The following is a 15277-nucleotide window of genomic DNA, read 5'->3' as shown; positions in this document are numbered from 1 at the left end:
ATCCCGCAAAGATTAAAGCAATTTCTGAGTGGCCAACTCCAAGGAATGTGCATGAAGTAAGAAGTTTCATGGGTTTAGCAGGATATTATAGGAAGTTCATCATGAACTTTTCGCGTATAGCTTATCCCATCACATCACTGCAGAGGAAGGGAAAGTGATTTGAATGGTCTGAAAAGTGTCAAGCGGCTTTTGAGCTCCTAAAAGAGAAAGAAATTGACCACGGCACCAATCCTAAAGGTGCCAGATCCCAAAGGCCATTTCATGGTAGTAACCGATGCTTCAAGGGAAGAACTGGGTGGAGTCCTTATGCAGAATGGACAGGTTATAACATATGAGTCTTGGAAGCTTAAAAACTATGAGCAAAATTATGCACCACATGATTTGGAGCTCACAGCAATAGTTCATGCCTTGCAAATGTGGCGTCACCATTTGTTGGCCAAATCGTTCGAGCTTCGATCAAATCACAAGGGGTTGAAATATATCTTCACTCAACCCAATCTCAATGCACAACAAAGACGATGGTTAGAAATGATCTCCGATTATGATTTTGCGATTAACTACATCAAGGGTAAAGAAAATTGGGTGGCAGATGCTTTGAGCCGTCGGCATAACATTAGTGCCATTACAACAGTACATACCGATTTTAGAAATCGCCTTCTTCAACAGTTAGGGGGAGATAGATATTACCAACACGTAAAAGAAGCCCTACGACTTGACCCTTAGGATCCAAGCTACAAAGGTTTCCGGATGGAAAAAGACGGATTATTGAGGTACCAAGGTAGAATGTACATACCCGAGTCTTTTGAATTAAAGAGTTTAGTGTGGAAAGAAGTACACTCAGCACCCTACTCTGGACATCCGGGAGTTACAAAACTCCTAGCTGACATCAGACCCTTGTATTTCTGGAAAGGGATGAAAAAGGACGCCGCAAGGTTTGTGACCAGTTGTTTTGAATGTCAACGAGTTAAAGTCGAACATTAGCGACCGGCAAGGTTATTACAACCTAACGCAGTTCCTGACTGGAAATGGCACTTTGTCCAAGTATTGCCTATGTCCAAGAACAAGCATAACGCCATTCTCGTAGTGGTTGATAGATTAACCAAGGTAGCTAAATTATACCAAGAAACCTAATAGATGGGGCGCCTATCATTGCCTACAAATTTGTTCACAAGATATTTAGGTTACATGGGATAACAAAGAAAATAATTTTGGATAGGAATGCCAAAATGTCATCCAGATTTTGGCAAGCTCTGTTTGCAGCCTTAGGGACTCAGTTGATTATCAGCTCTGCATATCACCCAAAAACTAATGGTCAAACAGAAAGGGTCAATCAGGTGTTAGAGGACCTTGTAAGAATGTACTACATGGATCAGCGGTACAAGTGAGAAGATTACCTTCCTTTGGTTGAGTTTGCCTACAATAATTCCTACCGGTCATCGATTAAGATGGCACCCTTCGAAGCACTATATGGAAAGAGGTGTAGAACTCCTATCAGCTGGGATAAGCTGGAAGGTAGGATAACCCTCGGTCCAGAAATGCTCTCAGAAATGGAAGAGCAAGTGAAGTTGATCAAAAAAAGGTTAGCAGAAGCTAATGATCAGCAGAAAAGCTATGCAGATGCAAAGGGAACTCCCATGCAATTTGAAGTGGGAGAAAAAGTGCTTCTATAGATTAAACCTAATAAGAGTGCCATTAAATTTGGGAAGTCCAAGTCTTATAACAATAAGTTTAAAACTTCAAAAAATTCATACTAAAATCATATAACATATTAAAATATTTGTTATAAAACTATGTTTATGAAGCCTGTGCTTCAGTCTGCTGCACCAATGTATGGCTTTTCTGTTTGTGCTTACATTTCTGCAAACTTCTTTAACGTATTTAAGTGGCATTTCTAGCCTAGATTCTCTCACAAAGCCAAAAAGACTCTCTGGATCAGATTTGACAACTGCAACCTCTCAATGCTTTCCTCAACAATTAATTTGATGTTATTTGTTTTTGCTTTCCAAAAAACCGTTTTTGAAAAAATATTTTTACAATTTTTAGTATTTACATAGCTATTTTGACAGGTTCATAGGCCAAATATGGAAAATATGTAAACAAGAAAGTTTGATGTCTATTTTTTATCTTTCCATCCAAAAAAGAATGACTTCAATCCAACATTGGGATTAAAAAGATACACCTAAATTACTGAGAGTTATCTGCTGGAATTTAGTGACAAATTCTTGCAGCATTCTTACAGCCCACAAAACAGCAATGGCCTATCCTTCACATTCCAGCTTAATAACTCTTCATAGAGTTGTCAGATACTTCCTCTCCCTTGTTTACACTAAGAGGCATAAAGTAAAAAATAATACTCATATGTAAATTAATTTTTGTGCCCATACATCTATATAGTAAATAAAATAGTTCTTTAGTAAAATAACGTAGCTCTTAAGTAAATAAAATAACTTGAATATCTCTCAAGGTTTTTTAGATAGATGCATTTAAAATATCTATCCTAGTTGGACGCATGTATCCACATATCAAAACTCAATATGGATATGATACTCCATGGATATGGTATGGATATAATATCTATGTTGGAATTAATAGCTAACCCCACAACTCCTAGCAATCGCCTACAACCAAAATGACTATTACATCTGAAAAGAAGAAGCCATGATTGAGGCTATGCAACCTTGAGAGAGAGATTGATCCAAGGAAGAATATGACATTTATATTAACATGAATAACCTAGATTGATTACAATGAATGGTTATAAAAGGATAAAGATAAAACCTTAGATCTAAACCTAAGTGTCCTCGTCCTATGACTTGAGACAATATGAACTATAATTAGCTCAATCTAATAATAGCAAAGCACCCCAAGTTTAGCTTAAGTGTAATAAAGTAACAAGGAACCTAATTAGAGATAATTGATTAGGTGATTATCCTAATTACTCCAACACCCCCCATAAGATCAACTTAGGCAAAAGCTAAAAACCTAATGATGAATGCATGGATGGGTCTCAGCACAAGGCCTAATGAGGTTCTTGTGTACAAACAAATGCAACCTCTCATAACCAAAGAACAGAAAAAAACCACATGAAAAAACAATACTCTACAAAATAGAAAAAATGAAATAACTATACTAGTGAAAGAAGGATAGGAGGACTCAATGTGAACCCCCAAGGACTTCTTTTGCCACACAAGTACAATAAATGTCCCAACCATAGGAGAGAGAGAGAGAGAGAGAGAGAGAGAGGATAGGGATCCCCCCTTAAAGAAGTAACTCTCGTGCCAATGATGAAAGCCTAAAGACAAAACACAATCCACTATCTACAAACAACATTTCTCCCTTTAGGAAGAAATAGATCCAATGGTGATTGAAGAAGCCACTCCCATAAAATGGATGAATGAGGAATCCAAATCCAAATGATGTGTGCCTCTGAAAACTGCTCAACTATCCTCATGTCAAAATGAGATGATGTCAATTCAGAAACCTAAGAAGACTGATGTAGAACAAGATCCAAAGACGATGAAGATGGGTTGACAACACTCATATGGCTATCAGCAAAGAGAAGATGAATGTCCTAAAGATAAACCTCCCAATCTACAATCTGAGACTCCACAAACAAGGATGATATGTCTACAAGATATGAATCCCAAGTAGCTATGTTTGGAATTGATGAAGATGGTGGGCTAACCGCAATGATGTGGTTATCAACAAAGAAGACACAAATGTACTCGAGATAATCCTCCAAAATTGCAATTTGTGACTCCACAAACAAGGATGATATGTCGACAAGATACAAATCCCAAGTAACTACGTTTGGAAGAAGATGAATGTCCTGGTGCATTAAATCAATGGGGCCCACGAATATGGTGATGCCAAATGATTAGGAACAATAGATGATGAAGATTGGGTCTCAATATGAATAGGAACTAGGATACAAGCCTCTGATCCATCGAGACATGCAAAACCTGTGATATCCTCGAGCTCCTCTAAAGTATCATCATCATAGGGTATACAATTTGTATGTGCAAGGGGAATGAGACAATCTGTTACAAGATCCCCTAGGAATGAAAAGTTGAGGGTCTCCACAGATAACCCAAAGTCTAGTCCAACACGTACAAGGACAATCAATGTCCAATATAGCACACAGTGTGTCAGGATCAATACTAGAACAAATCAATCCTACAACACGATCAATGATAATACCCCAAACGGATCTACCCCCTCGTGTGGTCGGTTCACATATGAGCCCATACAAATAAGGCAAAAGATCTAGCCACCTTAGATGTGTCAGGATGCCATTTCGCCAAGACTCATAATTATCCTCATCCAAGATGACAACAACGGGATGAACAAAAAAACCCATGATTCCTACTCAAATAAAATTATCAGATCTCAATAGCCTCAATCATGAAAAGCAGATCAAATGAAATCATCTCATGCAAACAAATTCTTTCTAGATGCCAAAATGTCCAAATAATTGACTAGTACGTGAAAACACAAAAAAACTGAATAACATGTTCATGGGGCAAATTTTGAAAAAAGTACATGAATGGATCTAAAGAGCTCTATAATACCTTTCCAATTCCACAAGAATCGTGAAAATCAGAGATAATGGCAAAAAGCTATCACCTCAGAAGCAAAAAATGAAGATCTAACTTTGACTAAGAATAACATAAACTAGCAGCAAAATGTGAAGTATAATCCTATGCTACTAGAAAGTGCTCAAAACCAGCTTTCCAACGATATCTCATTTTCCCAATTTCAACTGCATATGCCCAAGTTATGGCCAAAATAAATAAATGGCTCTTTTAGAGCGATAGGGGGGCAAGGAGGGGGGCAACTAAGGCATCGATACATGTTAACATCATGCTAATGTTAGCATGACATCAAGGAATATCTTGGGGAATATTCCCCCCACCTAGAAAAAATTGCCAACTTGCCTAGAAACTAAAGAGTTGTCAAAATATGTCGATTTTCTTGAGCGAATATTCTCCTATTGTTGGCATATTGTGACGATTGGAATATGCATTTGATAGCACAATTTTGTGTCTGTTGGTTGAATGTCGCTGGTGTAGGAATCTTGTCACCAACTTGATTTGTGGCTATCGACGAGAGTGAGGGAGCCCATCGAGACAAGGAGTGATTGGCTAAAACAAAGTGGCCAATGGGGATAGCCATCGACAGCAAGAAAATAGTTACAACAAAAATTAAAGGTGTTGCCACCGGCTTGGTACCTATCAACACCAACAAGAAGGTACCATGGTACCCTATGCTATTAAAGGTCCATTTTTTACTTATTTTGCTTTATTTTCCTCTACAATTTTTTTTGCTTTTGGAAAAAAAAAATTGCTTCTTTTTCTTTTTTGTTTTTTGCAATTTTTATTTAGAAAAAATATTGATGAAAAACTAGATCAGTTTTTTTTTTCCTAAAATTTTGAAAAACCAAAATTTTCAGATATGCCCTTGTGCACACAAATTGAGAAGAATGGTGGGTGGGTGTGCACAGATTCTTATGCATGATTGCCCAACTACTAAAAAAATTGTTTTTTAACTATGCGAAATTTGGCAATTGAACAAGCAATCTTTATGTTTTTGGTTGTTCTAAATCCAACAGTAATGCCCATTTTGCTCTAGGATAAACCGATTTTTCTCCCAAGGTCGTGTCTCTCAGAAAACAGTTAAGAAGTCATAGATTTGGTGCTCCGGTACCATGTTGGAGCTGATACCTAACCCCACAGCTCCTAGAAATCATTTGCAACCAAAACGCCTATCACATTTGAAGAGGAGCCATGCTTGATGTTATGCAACCTTGAGAGAGTAAAGTAATGAGGGACCTAATCAGCTATATTTAGGTTGTATCCAAGGCATTTAGCTATGACACCACAACAATTAATGGTATATCCGATATAGGGTTTATTAAAAATATTCAAAATTTGAATAATATGTGTGTAAGTAACAATGTTTGTTCACTCACACACACATCAATAAAGACACAAACGTAACATAACAAAATAAGTACCATAACTAAAATATAAAAACCAAAATATATATTTAAGTACTTTTTACATTATGTTCTATACCCTTAAATATATAAATTATAGAATCCATGTGTATTTCTATAATCATCATATCTAGCAATATTTGTATCAAAGGAAACTTGAAAATTCACCATATCCATATCTAATACCATATTTGTGTCTGATACCATATCTATTTCCATGCAACTCTACTTCTCCAAGCTCACTCTGCATGCTCTTTTCTTGATAATGCTCCAGAATTCGTTGAACTCTAATCACACAAACAAATAATCAAACAATTAGAAAGAAAATAGAAAACTCATGGCTACCCCCTACTACAAATGCAATAGATGAAACTATCATCAATCCAAGCAACCAAAATCATAGCGGATCTGCCCCTTGATCAACTTCAAAACAGCATACAACCTTCTAGTGTAGGCTTCTTGCTCACACCTGCTTTGATAACAATTGTTATATGTTCTAATGAACACCCACAATACTTTTATTAATCCTATAGGATTATCATACATTTACGATATGTTTGTTTATTATTATGCATTCCCTATCTTTAATTTTATACGATGCATTGCCTATCTTTAAGCTCTTAATTGTTACTGTTATCACAAAAGCTTGCACCCTTGCTGAGCTATCAACTCAGCAACCTTGTGAAACATGGAAACAACCCCGAAGTGTGGGACCTTGCGCAAGGGGGTTGATTCTCCGGAGAAGGCCGGCTTCCTTCTCAATCTAGGTGCAGGTGTTGAACCAACTCAACACTTCAAAACTAACTCCTAGACTTATCCTAACAATTTTGCAGAGGTAAAGGGAAGAGAAAATGCTTGAAATAAAAGGAGGTGATGCACCAAGAAGAGACTGTTCCTCTCCCCACCCGAAATGGCACAAGGAATCAATTGAAAAGCCTAAGAGATGCACGAGCTTCAATTGCATGAGTAACCCAAATGCATGTGTGGAGGGTGGAATTTTCTAAGTGTTAAGAGGGGAGAAGGATTCCCACAAAGTCACACTCAAAAAACTAGTTAACACAGCATACATGTGAAAGGAAACCACGAGCATGCACTTATAATGAAGGCAAGAACACATACGCATCATACATAAATTGAAGGAAGGCAAGAATGGAAATTTTCAATTAATCATAAGGCCAAAGGCCAATCTTACAGTTGCAGAAATGCAAAAGATTACAACTCTTCAAGAGAAGAGAAGAGCATAAGAAAGCTCAAGGCAACAGGGAGAGAACCCTTTACAATGAGGCTTAACAGCCTTTATATAGAAAAAATGGTCACAAGGGTGATCATGACCCCTGCATGTCAGTCTAGAGGTGCAGGGAAGTGCATGCACTTGACTTGTACATGCAAGCAACCTAGCTATAACCACAAAGGGCAATCCTGAGAAGGTGGATTGACTATCCTGCCAAAGTCGGGCATGACATAAGTCACCAAGCATGGCCCCGTACCTCCCTTGATGGAAATCCTGCCGAAAACATTAAATGCACCCCTGTGCCTCCACAAAAAAAGTGCATAAGTCACCAAAACTATCAGAGCATTTAAACCCTTGAGTGTCGATCACGCCATCCGGAAGTGTTGCAAGCCAGAAGCAGGTTTGGAAGACTTCGGAGACCTGGGTCACCGTAGTTGGGGAACTTCGGAGACCGGAGTCATTGTAGTTGGGGAACAAGGAACTTGGGAACCTAGGGGTTCCGGAGTTCCGGGGTTGAAGAACAAGGAACTTGGCAACTTGGGGGTTCCGGAGTTCCGGGGTTGAAGAACAAGGAACTTGGGAACCTGGGGGTTCTGGAGTTTCAGGGTTGAAGAACAAGGAACTTGGGAACCTAGGGGTTCCGGAGTTCCGGGGTTGAGGAACTAGGAACTTCGGAACCTGGGGGTTTTGGAGTTCCGAGGGTTGAGGAACAAGGAACTTTGGAACTTGGGGGTTCCGGAGTTCGGAGGTTGAGGAACAAGGAACTTCCGAACTTGGGGGTTCCAGAGTTCCGGGGGAGGAGAACAGAAGAAAAGCTAAGGAAAGGAAGGGAACTTTGGAATCTTGGAGTTTCGGAGCAAAGAAAGAGGCTAAGGCAAAGAAACCCGGAACCTTGGGGTTCCGGAGATCCGGAGAAGAGAAAGAGAGGGCCAAGGAATTTCCGACAAGGCAACACTTCAAACCATGATTTCACTGCTTTTCTCCTTGATCAACTAGTCAGCGCTGGTCCATGGAACATATCTCTGATCGGTTCTGACTGATGGACCAAGGGTGTCATAAAATGACAACAGTTACATCCCTATTTACATGAATGATTTTTATTTTGATTAAGAGATATATTTTGCTAACATTTGAAGTTGATATGAACATCAGATAGATGAAATTATTGACTTGAATATATATAATGATGTTGACAAATAATGTTTTATTTAATCTAATAAATCTTGGAAGGCTAAGATTCGGTCTAACTACCTTTTTCGTGTCTAAGTGGATGCAGGATAACTAACACCCTCGGAAGGAAGGGAGAGCACCATCAAGGAGAGGAATGTAGACCTTGGAAGAGGACGAAATTGCCATCGAGCCATGAACGTAGAGATAGGTTGGCCTTGGGTTAGAGCCTATTGATTCCTTATGTCAGGGTAGTTAAGTCGTGACCTTGTCAGCTAGTTGGTCGGATCTTGGTCTATACCTTTAATAGTCTTAAATGTTGGTGTTGGAAATAAGCCACAACCGGACCGACGATGGACTGGTCCAAGAGGGGCCAGTAGCTCAGTGGTAGAGCACTCCAGCAGCGTATGGAAGGTCCTAGGTTTGAGTCCTAGTTGGTCCATGTCTCAACATGGTATCAGAGCCAGGTCCAGGCTAGGAGCCCCAAGCACACGAGAGGTGTGGCTTAAGGGTGGGTGTTGGTGTTGGAAATAAGCCACACCCGGGCCGACGATGGACTGGTCCAAGAGGGGACAGTAGCTCAGTGGTAGAGCACTCCAGCAGCGAATGGAAGGTCCTAGGTTCGAGTCCTAGCTGGTCCATGTCTCAACATTAAATGATTTAAAGAAAGAGAGTTAGACCATAATCTTATCTTGCAGTATTTGAACTAAAACAAGATATTATATAATTCAACCATTAATTATATAATACATGAAAATACATATACAGATATGAGATGCAATATATATATATATATATATATATATATATATATATATTGCATTTTGAATAAGAAATGTGAATTGATAAACTACGGTTGTTATAGCTGAATATTCATGAGTTACATATTAATCCATTTGAGGTGGGGGGTGTAACGCCCATCACACCTCCTTCAAGGTAAGCTCCCAAGAAACATATGTCTTGGAGATATTGTCAATGATCATTTAAAAAGGCTTGTATCGTGGGAGAAACTTCTGTCTCAGTCTCATATCATTTTCCATTGTGGACTCTTAACGTTATTATTTTGGGGGTTGAGATTTCTCAGACCAAATCACTTGTATTTTGGGGACTCGAGTAAGAAGGAAACTGGTCTAAGGCAGCAAAAGCTACAGAAATTCTTCATTGACTGTCAAGCCATTACAGGCATGTTTTTATCATTTTATCTCTGTGGAATATAAATGCAATTCTATAAGCATTGTTAAATTGAATGATAAGAATCAGTAATCGCAATGTAGTGATCATTGATATATTTAGTAACCATTTAATAGGCTCGTAATTTGAGTTAGGTATCTGATATGTAATCTTATAAGGACTGAGAACGTAGTTGTATCTGTTCTATCTAGTTTATATAAATGGAAAGAGAATACTCTCTGTTTTCTGCACTGCAATATAATTCATATGTCAAATACTACTAGTCCATGGTTTTCCAGTGTTTACAACAAGATCATTTGTTAGCTTGATTGAATTAAGAATGTCATAGAAAGGTATTGATCATGAGTTATCAAAGATCCGATCTCTTATTGTTGTGTATACGTAATGTGTGCCTGAAATACTTTATTTTTGTTATGTATTGGGGTCGAGCTTAGAGTCAGAACCTAGTGTTTATTTGTAATGTTCCAAGACTGGAACAATCTCGAACACAGAATAAAATACTAAGCATTCTATCCTCTCTTGAACAAGGAAACCTTGAATGCTAAACTTCGTGATCAAACAAGGCAACCCCAAGGTTTACAATGCGAACAATTGACTTTAATAATGGATAGGCTCAATGATTTGATATGATATTGCTGGTAACACAAAGGGACTTATGCTTAGTTGGAACGTGGAAACTAACTGATTTGGAAAATAAAAGTAAAAGATGAAAGGTTAAGGAAATCTAAGCTAAGACATATGAACAATGATGATAGTAAATAGTGGTAAGATAGATGGATTCCATAATTAATCTTTTCTTCACCATGAGGAAACAACTACATAAATTTGATGCAATCTCCAAAGTTAATGAAAGATTTTCATATTGTAAGCATCCATCCAAATACCCAATACCAGCGCAATTCAAATGAACATCTACAATCAAACTACTGCTAAATTAGGTTCAAACTAACCATGCACTGCAATTTGCAATCAACAAACTACAAATGGTATGAACCGAAATTCTATCAAACATCTTCACATTTCTCCAATACAATCAATGAACTTCAACTGACTTTGAGAAGTAACAAAAAACCATGCAAAATGTAGAAACACAACACAAAGATCCACCATAGCTTCAATGAAAGTTATGTATTGATTTCAACATAGTCTTGGCAACAATCTCTAGCTTCCTCCTCCTACTTTATTGCTACTACTTTTAACTATCAATTTCTAACTATTAATTATTGTTCTATCCCCCTTTACAAATGAGAAGGCAAAGCCTTATATAGAAGTCTTGATTACAAATGAAGGGCCAGTATTGATTTGAAATCAATGGCCAAGATAATTCAAAGAAAACCCTAATTAGGGTTAGTTACAACAAACACCTCATTGACCAATGAAAAAATTACAACATTTTGGACACATGTCCTCCCCTTAAATTCAGACCAAAGAGAATTGAGGTTAGGTACATTAATTTAGTGCCCTCAACATTTGTCGTTGATGAGTCAAGTTCATTGAACTTGGACATGTCGACTTGAAATTATTTGATTGGTTGATATTGTGTGGGCACCACCTTAGCTTAGATATATTTTGATACTCAACATCATTGAACCTTTAGATTGATTGTGATGGTTCATATTCCCAAATTGCATCATCTTGATCAAGTTTCTAACTTTGATTAACTATTCTGAAACTATCTTCTTCCTTAATGAACCTTCCATTTTCATGTTTTGGAATCCTTCTTATGATGTCCCTTCATCCTTGGAATCATGTCTTGAACTTGTTCTTTCCTTGGTGTAGCTCTTGACTTCATGTTGCAATTATCTTATGTTCACCACCATTGTGAAGTCTTCTTCATGTTTGAGCAAATCCTCATTTTCACTTTCATCTTGTGCATCTTAACGTCCTCTTGAAATGTGGAATATGTCTTTGATGTCCTCATCTTCACTTTGGTCTTGAAAATCTTTAATTTCCTTGACATTGTTGTAGAGACCTTCATGTTGATCTTGGATTTCCAAGGTCAATGTAAAATTTTTCCTTGTAGAGCAATGTTGTTCTTTGTCCTTGTCTTGATTCTTGGAACCACTCCTCGAAATCCCATGTTTAGATCTTGGTGATGCAAGTCCTCTTCTTTGTTTCACCACTCCATTTCCTCTTGAAATTGTTGATCTTGTCCTTGCAAATGTTGAGTCTTTCATCCACATAATACAATCGTTTGAACTTTGATTTCTCCTTCTTGTATGTTGCTATAGAGTCCTCACATGTGGTGAAGTCCTTCATTCCACGCTCCATGCACCGCATTGCTTGCATCAAACTTGCAAAAGACAACGAAAACATTTATATCTTGATTATGAATGAAAGATGAAACCCTTAGTTTATTATGACAAAAATTCAAAGCTCAAAACTCTTGCATTCAAATCCACATGATAATCATTGTGAGATATCATCAATAATTCATAAAAATCGCTCCATATAAACCTCTCTACAATCTGGAAATGATCACTTTAGGTTTGAGAATGCTGACACAGGTCTGGAAATGCAAGATTTCGGGTTGATTCACTCCTTCCAAGTCTGATTTTCTGCACATAAACTTGCACTTTTGTTCTTGTTTGTCCTTCTATCCTGCTGTAATTTGCACCTTAAGTCTGATTTGAATCTGCACTTAAGATCTGCCTTTCACTTTTCCTCAGGTGTGCTTGCAATTTACTCTAGAATGATTTGCATTTTTAATCATGAAGAATTAATGACTTTGATTTCTGTTCTTATATGCTTCCAAACATCCCTTTGCAAGGTCGGCTTCTTATTTCATCATTCACATTTCACATGCTTTGCATTTGTTTCCCCAATCTAGGTCGGCCTATACCTCTCCTACATGTTTCATCTTGTCTTTCATGCTTAGGTTGGCTGGGTTTTTTAAGTTTTTTCAAATGACAAATCCCCACCTCTTGGTCAAGTCGGCCCTCCATGTTTTCACCATTAAAAGGGTATATAAGCAAGGTGGAGCGCACTTCTTTCAACACATTTCTCATTGCATTTAATAATAATTGCTCTGCTCTGCTGTGCAAATTAGACCTACACTTTAAGTCTGCCCCTTTAGGGCATATTTTCATATGGAAGAGAGACAAATGCAAAGCGGTTTTGATGGGGTATGAGGGACAAAGGACTAGGCACATTTGAAGTGTACTCAAGGACTCAACAAGGCGGTAATCCATGGTGAATAAGGAAAATTAGGGTGGAATTCCCATGCCTCCAAGGACAGCCCAAGGCGCACTTTAGGGGTTGTTAGGGACTAATGAAGAGGCTGGGCAGGATTTGATGATGCATAAGGACTGATGAAGGGCGCTATTTCCAAGTTGCTAAGGACAATCATAAGTGCATTTCCTTGTGAAGCAAGGACTAGATGCTGGGCGGGATTCCTAAGTGTAGAGGGATAATGCTAGGCAGGTTTCCTAGATGTGCAAGGACTATGACGAGTGGCTTAGCAAGTTAGTCAAGCACAATGCAAGGCAGGATCGAGGAGTCCCAAGGACGTGTTGGGGGCATTTCAAGGTCATTCAAAACAACAAAGGGCGGCATTGAGATATGGGGAGGGACAAGACAAGGCACTGATCCAAGGTGCTCAAGGGCAAGGAAGGCACTGATGCAAAGATGACAAGAACAAATGCGAGTGCTATCGATATCAATCCGAGGATTCCTTAATTAAATCATGACTCTGTTCCATGGATTTTAAGATAAATTCCAATCTATCAAGAATGAATAACAAGGATTTTTAAAATATTCCACATGAAGCAATGCCTTGAACAAGGACTTTGCATTTTCCTCAATTGAAATTCACTTTAGAGAGGAATTTTCATCATATACTTCGGAATTTCCAAAAGAATCAAAAGATTTTAAATCAGAATTTTATGAATTCTATCTTTTAAATAAGGATTGCACTTGATTTTTGCATTTTTGCCCAAGGATTCTACAAATTTTCCCTTTTCTCCCCTCATGTCAAGGTCGGAAAATCCAAACTTAAGAAGGAATTTTCCTTGTCTTGACATCATGTTCTCGAAATTTTCCTCATTTTTCAAACCTCTGTCCTCCTGACAACTTTTGCAACATTTCTCGCATTTTGACAGCTATGACAACATCTTGCAACATTGCAACATTGACAATTTTGAAAACATTTACAAGATTTTACAACTTTCGATATATTGACAACCTTCAACCACATGATGCATTCCTTACAATCTCGGCCTCCACTCTCAATCTTAACACTGCAATCACAGTCGCCGGACTCAAAAGTTGAATTCTTGACCTGATCACACCCTAAGGACGAACTTTGCACTCCTAAGACATTTAAAGGGTCGATCAAAACATTCTTTCCTGGACTGACAAGACAAAATCCCCTCTCACCAACAAAGGCTAAAAGATCAAGAAATTATTGCCAAGCTAAGCAACTTAAGAAAAAACACTAAGCTATAAAGCAAAAAAGGTGGGGGTCCCCATTTGCAATGGAGCGTGTATGTTTGCAACATAGCAATACAGGTTCATAATGTGTTGAGCATTGACATGTACCATTGTTGAGCCACATAAGGCCTCTTTGTTCTAGTCATATGCAAGGTTGAAATAAATCTCTTCTATAATAAATTAACATATCATCATCAATGATCGATGGACCCAACCAGTATGGTCATTTACTTCACAATTTAGGGAAGAGGTTCTTGATCATGAAATAAGGTAAAATAGAATTTAATGGATCTATCCATATGTAATCAACTATCTTCAGTCAATTAGAGTAACTCCTGAAATGTTGGGATAGTGAAAGTCCTGTTCAGCAGAACAGGAAACTTGTTAGTAATTACCCTAAAGTATAACTGTTAACAAACTGAATAGGGGTCTTCCACAAGGCTGTTGATGACCATTAGTGTCAGTAGACATTAAGCAGTTGGCTTGTCTTGTCAGTTAGTTAACTAGTGAATCAGTTGGGCTCGGATGTATTGTACAAGTCAAGTAAGGGTGGTGAAGTATGACTGTTAACAAACTCAATACAGGTCTTCCACAAGGTCGTTGATAACCATTAGTGTCAGTAGGCATTAAGCAGTTGGCTTGTCTTGACAGTTAGTTAACTAGTGAGTCAGTTGGGCTTGGGTGTATTGTACAAGTGTATTGATCACTGCATACCATTAAAACTGAATTGGATTAAATTGCAAATTAATGCTCGATATTTTCATAGATTGTACACATGCATTTGCAATGAGAATTGGGGAAAACAACCTTCAATATACTTTTTGCATCTCTTGTTCAATATACTCAACAGAATTCTTTGTAACATCATTGTGTGTGATATAGTCATAAGACATTGCTGACCTTTCTACTGTCTTTCCCTAATTTGGATTTTGACCAATTATCTTAAAGTTATAAATTTTTAGCCTTGTAGGTCGACAAAGTACAGTAAAATAGAAGTCGCTGGTCATGGCACTAAAACTATACCGTATGACTATACATGCAAAAGAAAACTGATAAAACAATGCACTTAAATTGGTTTAAGAGATGTCACATTCTTTTTGGATTTTTACATTTCAGAACATTACTTGTACAAAAAACATATCTGAAAATATAATAAAGTTAAAAGAAAATAAAGATTATCTAGAAAGGAGAAAGACAATTATATGCATTTTTAAAACTAATGAAAACGAGTCATTTTCAATATTGCAGTACCACCTATA

The 15277-nt window shown here is 37.8% G+C and overlaps 1 protein-coding gene across 2 annotated transcripts in view; it reads right to left on the bottom strand.

The window, feature by feature from the left end:
• The window catches only part of LOC131067968 (iron-sulfur protein required for NADH dehydrogenase, mitochondrial), a 161735-nt gene that overhangs the window by 18016 nt on the left and 128442 nt on the right, over positions 1-15277 (bottom strand). The window lies entirely within an intron of this gene.

This window comes from Cryptomeria japonica, chromosome 6 (genome assembly GCF_030272615.1).
Source record: "Cryptomeria japonica chromosome 6, Sugi_1.0, whole genome shotgun sequence".
Lineage (NCBI taxonomy): Eukaryota > Viridiplantae > Streptophyta > Pinopsida > Cupressales > Cupressaceae > Cryptomeria > Cryptomeria japonica.
Note: the sequence above shows the minus strand (reverse complement) of the source record. Positions and strands in the feature narration are given on the sequence as shown.